Below are 5,948 nucleotides of genomic sequence, written 5' to 3'. Positions count from 1 at the left end.
CCCCCCGAGTGCACAAATTTTTGTGCACCAGGCCTCTAGTAAAGCTATAATAATGAAATCATTATTAGAATTGTACAAGAAGGAACAAAGCAATCACTGGGAGAGTATACAATTTCAGAAATAGATCTTAGCATTTTAGCATATGAGTTTATTAAAACATGCGTTCTCCCAAATATGAGTAAAAATCTATTATTTGATGCATGATTCTGGGAATCTTAGCCATTTATTTTAATACAAATTTTTATTTAGATTTGGTTCTTACTTTACACCATTTACCAAAATAATTTTAGAATAGATTAGAGAATGAAAAGTAAAAAATGAAATAATGAGCTAACTAGGGGAGATTATGGCAAATATTTACTTAACACCAAAGTAATAGAGGCCTTTTTTGAGCAAAAAAGCAAAGAAAGACATATTGAAAGAAAAGGTTGAAAAACTTCACAATATAAAAATACAAACAGCTACATGGTAAAAATATTCCTGTTTAGAATTGAATGACAACTGACAGACAAATGATCTATCAGTAGAGATTTAGTGCCTTTAAATAGTTCATAGAAAACCTAATTTATAAAAAGGTAACTCAATCAAATAAACTGAAGAAAATAAAGGAGTATGCACACTTTTAATTTTTATTAAAAATGTAGTAATATAAATAGTCAAAAGCATGTATTAAAATTTTAACCTTACATGTAATAGAATAAAAGCTCATTAAAGCATGGCACGTCATTTTATTCCAATAAATTGCAAAAGGGATGATGGTATATAGTTTATAAGTGTTAAAATGACATGTATAGGTTAATATATAGGTTGAATAAATCTTTTATAAAGCTACATAATGAAAATTATGTTGGCATTAAAATGAACTCTCAAGAGATATTTATGGGCATGGAAAATATAACCTAGACTATAATATTAACTGTGAAAAAAACAAGTTATCCCATGTTAGAATTCAATTAATATATCTGTATAAGTCAATATGCATTAAACAAATACTGGATGGGAATTAAACCTAATAATATCTTAGCATTGGGATAATACTTTAATTTCTGTCATTATACTTTTCTGCAATTTTCTTTTTTTAAATGTATTTTTATTGATTTCACAGAGGAAGGGAGAGGGAGAGGAAGATAGAAACATCAGTGATGAGGGAGAATCATTGATTGGCTGCCTCCTGCATGCCCCACACTGGGGATCAAGCCCAAAACCCGGGTATGTGCCCTGACCAGGTTCATAAGATGATGCTCAACCACTGAGCCACACTGGCTGGGCAACTTTTCTATAATTTTCTATTAAAATGAGTGCTTGAAAACACAGACAATGCTATCTAAAGCACAATTGTGATTAAAATTATAGAATATTTATTGGGATAGCATTATACACTCAGGCTTACAATTCAGAAGAGTTAGGCTATCAATTGCACAGTGGGTTGCAACCAACATTGTTTTAATGAAACAAAATATATCTGTGCTTTATGTGGATCTTTAAAAAAAAAGAATGAAGGAAGAAATAAAAGAAGAAAGAAGCATCACAACAACTATTTACTTTCAGTACACAAACGCACACCCCTCTTATCCAGATATTATATGTCTAAATACTTGATGTTACCTATATTTCTTACTACGGTTTATTCCAAAAAGTTTGAAAGACTCTACATCGGAGTAATATTTTAATAGAATTGAAGCTTTCTGAAAGGGCATACTTTACATTGCTAACACATTCTATTCATGAAATAGCACAAAGGTGGAAATCATTGAGGAACCCAGATTTCACTATTTCAGCTACTGCTGGTTTTAAAAAAAATAAAAAATACAATGCTCAAATTTGTGAAAATATAGAACAATATGATGGTCTGTAATTGAGGATTATTTAAGTCAATACACAGCCAAACTTGCATCATTTAAAATTCCCTTAGTCAGCATATTTCTATGTGCACTAATAGCACTTAAAAGTTAGATGGGGAGCAAAGATAAAAATTGAATTTTACTATGAGATTAGTTTTGCAAGCAAATCAATTTAAGTCTTTGGAGTCAAATAGTTTTATTATTTCCATGTGGGTGAATATTTCATTCTCTTGCCCCTTCTAAGTAGTATTTTGAGAAAGTTTTTTTAATGTAGGTATAAAATAAGTACTCAGGTATCTAATAATCTTGGTAGACTTAACATCAGGAGGTGACACTCCTACAAAGAAGTCTAGCATGAAAAGCCAATTACAAAAATCATTTTCCTTATTGAAAATATTTTTTAGTGAAATATAGGAATAAAAATCTAAAAGTAACAAAAATGCCTTTTTTGGGGGAGGAAAGAAGAATAAGATGTGAATTTTTTAAATTAGATAAACAAACTGCTATTGTTATGCTCCTAGATTCTAGAAATCTAGAGGAAAGATTAAGCCTTTATTTTATAAAACCTGCCACTCTGCGAGATACCACATATGGAAATTACAAGGTTCTGGATAACAGATATCAGATGATTTGACCCCAATTTTCCATCTGAAACTCATCTCGAAAACAGACTTTCCCCATTTTGCAGATAACTATTCTTTTGGCACTGGATTATGATTCTGAGCTACAAGTAACATCAAGAGCTTTCATGAAAATAAAACATATTATGCAAGCATACTTTGCATATATTTGCATATTATAATGATGTAAAATGTCATAATTTATCTTACATTATTGTGTATGCAATAGGTTGTATAATTAGATTTGCCTAATACTCCCAGAGTGGTTCAGGCATAAAGATTCTGAAAAATTTTAAGCTCAAGTTTCTTCTTTTTAGAAATGAAATCACTTATCTCATTCCTAAGGCTTATTAGAAATAATAAGTATGTTCCATATAGGAAATGAGATAGAATTTTTTACTAACTTTTATTGAGATTAATGATTATAATCAAAATTTTTAATATGACTCACCTTTCCTATTAAAAATGTTTAGTATTTCAAAACAAAATAAAATCCCCATATCTTACAGCTTCATATTATTGGTTTTTCCTTATAATAAAATGTTATTAGTTACTAGTGCCCCGTGCACAGATTCGTGCATATCTAAAGGACATTAATTAGAAGGTGGCCGGTGGGGCCAGACTGGACGAGATGGTCAGACATGCCCTGGAGCCAACCTTTCAGGGTCCCTCCCGGCTGACTGCATCTGGGGTGGCACTGCGGGTCATAGGGTGTCTGCGGAGTGAGCGGGGTCCCTCCAACAGGTGGGGTCCCTCAACCTTGCCTGCAGGGATCGGGCTGAGGGCGGTTCTCGGGTGATGCACCCCAGAATCAAGCTCCCTCCTCTCAAGTTCCAGGGTGCATCACCTGAGAACCGCCGCTGCCAAGTCACCACAGCTCGGCAGCTCCTGTTCAGCGTCTGCCCCCTGGCGGTCATTGCACGTCATAGCTGCTGGTCAGATGGTCGCTTAGCCTTTTATATTTATACTAGAGGCCCCATGCACGGATTCATGCACCAATGGGGTCCCTCCGCCTGACCTGTGCCCTCTCGTAATCCAGTACCCCTCAGGGGATGTCCCCCCGAGGGATGTAGTAGTGTGCAAAGTGGCATGCAGGAGCTGCCTCCTGGTGGTCAGTGCGCTCCCACAAAGGGAACGCCGGTCAGCCAGAAGCCAGGCTCATGGCTGGTGAGCGCAATGGCGGTGGAAGGAGCCTCTCCCGCCTCCACGGCAGTGCTAAGGAGCAGCGAGCAGGCAGGCGGTAAGGAGCAAGGGGTCCGGACTTCGAGGGGACACAGGCTGGGCTGAGAGACACCCCAGTTCATGAATTTCATGCACCGAGCCTCTAGTATATAGATAATCACAGCTGTTTTTCATTATACTTACTTCTCATATAATATATTTTTGCTTTTTTAAACGCCTCTTTCCATTTCTTTGTTTGATGCCTGAGGATCATTTCTCACACTTTTGCAGACTGTGGCAAAAATGTACAATAGATTTTTCCATTAAGTTGCACACTATGATAAATACACCAAAGGCTGTAAGGACCATTTAAATCAACAGACAACTCTATGAGGTATTTGTCCTAAAATTTTCAGAATTTTACAGATCTTTATTTTTAGATAACAGTTCAGCAAACCATAGCAAAAGGGGCAAATCTGACCTACTTCCTGGTTTTTCTAAATACAATTTTATTGGAACATAGCCACACCCATGTCTTTCTGCCTCTGTTTATGGCTGCTTTTGAGCTACAATGGCAGAAGTGACTATTAAGATAGAAACTATGCAGCCTAAATTACTTAATCTGGTCCTTTGCAAAAAAAACATTTTCTGACTCCTGATCTAGAAACTAACTGCTCTTTGGGACTTCAAATTTTGTGAATTTTCTTTCCTGACTTCTCTTTTGTAGGTGCTTCTTTTCACAGGTGAAATGATACATGCTCAACTGTGCAGTCAGACACACTTCATTTTCAATCTTTATGAAGCCGGGGCTGCCAGGGTCAAGGCAAGCCCCCGCAGGGCAGAGGCAAGCCGCCACGGCTGCAAGAACCGATTGATCGCAGAGCCCTGGCAGGGTGGGCAGGGCCTCCCTGTGAGTGGGGATCAATGGTGGAGCCCAGGCCAAGTGGGCACGGCCTTCCTGTGGGCAGTGATGAATGACAGAGCCCGGCTGGGTTGGAAGGACCTCCCTCTGCTCTGCGATTGATTGCAGAGCTCCAGCAGGGTGGGCAGGGCTCCCTCTGTGCAGCATGGATCACAGAGCTCCAGCAGGGTGGGCAGGGCCTCCCTCTGTGCAGATTGCCTCAAAGAGGGAGGCCCAGGCTACCTGACCTGCAGTGCTGCGGCAGGGGGTGGGGCTTCCCTCTGCAGGGCATAAATCTGGGGGCCTGCAATCCATTGCCCCACAGAGGGAGGCCCAGGCCACTGGCTAGCAACACTGTGGTGGGTGGGTGGGGCCGGCTGGCTATCTCCTCACAGATGGAGGCCCAGGCCAGCCAAGTAATGGCACCCCATGCCTTTTGCCCTCAGAGGGTGGTGACCGGTGGTGGAGTGGGGGCGGCACCACACAGATGGCAAGCAGCGGCAGCCTCAGGGGTGGGGCCAGCTGCCAGCAGCCAGGGGAAAGAAAGCCTGGATAGGCCCCTTCTCCCGCCAGCCCACCCCCAATCAGCCACCCCCACTGCTGACCCTGACAAGAGGGAGGAAGGAACCCGATTCCACCTGTCCCTCCCCCGGCTGGTGTGGACAGAATGTCTGAAGACCAACTATTGGCACAATGTACCTCTGAAACTGAAAGAAGCTGGCGGCATTGACACAATGTATCTGAAGACCACCTATTGGCACAATGTCCCTCTGAAGCTGAAAGAAAGTGGCGCCATTACAGAAAATGTCTGAAGACCAACTATTGGCACAATGTACCTCTGAAACTGAAAGAAGCTGGCGGCATTGACACAATGTATCTGAAGACCACCTATTGGCACAATGTCCCTCTGAAGCTGAAAGAAAGTGGCGCCATTACAGAAAATGTCTGAAGACCAACTATTGGCACAACGTACCTCCGAAGCTGAAAGAAGCCAGCATTGTCAACAGAATATGCCTGAAGAATAGCCATCGACAAGTACTACCAATACTGGTAGGAACTGCCTTCACAGCGAAAATGAAGTAAATGAGCATGCAATTATCGAACATAGTGGTGGTGGAATGACTATTACATGTCAATTTTGCCTATCACTAAAAAACCATCTGATGGAAAATTTGTCGATGTTGTAGCAAAGGTAAAGTTTGTTCAAATGATATACATTTTCCAGAATACCCGGCATATTTAAAAAAATTTAATGATAAATGAAGATTCTGACAGTAAAAATTTCATGGAAAATATTCGTTTGATAAATAGTTCTTTTGCTTTTGCTTCCATGGGTGTAAATGTTGCATCATCATCAGGATATGGGCCATACTGTTTTAGAATACATGGACAAGTTTATCACCGTACTGGAACTTTACATCCTTC

At 40.0% G+C, this 5,948-nt stretch overlaps 1 protein-coding gene across 1 annotated transcript in view; it reads left to right on the top strand.

Annotated features, from left to right (window-relative positions):
- Positions 1-5,948, top strand: part of PLXDC2 (plexin domain containing 2) — a 451,667-nt gene that overhangs the window by 390,513 nt on the left and 55,206 nt on the right. The gene's annotated exons all lie outside the window — the stretch shown is intronic.

Source organism: Myotis brandtii, unplaced genomic scaffold (genome assembly GCF_000412655.1).
Source record: "Myotis brandtii unplaced genomic scaffold, ASM41265v1 scaffold215, whole genome shotgun sequence".
Taxonomy (NCBI): domain Eukaryota; kingdom Metazoa; phylum Chordata; class Mammalia; order Chiroptera; family Vespertilionidae; genus Myotis; species Myotis brandtii.
This window is presented reverse-complemented; position numbering and strand designations above follow the sequence as displayed.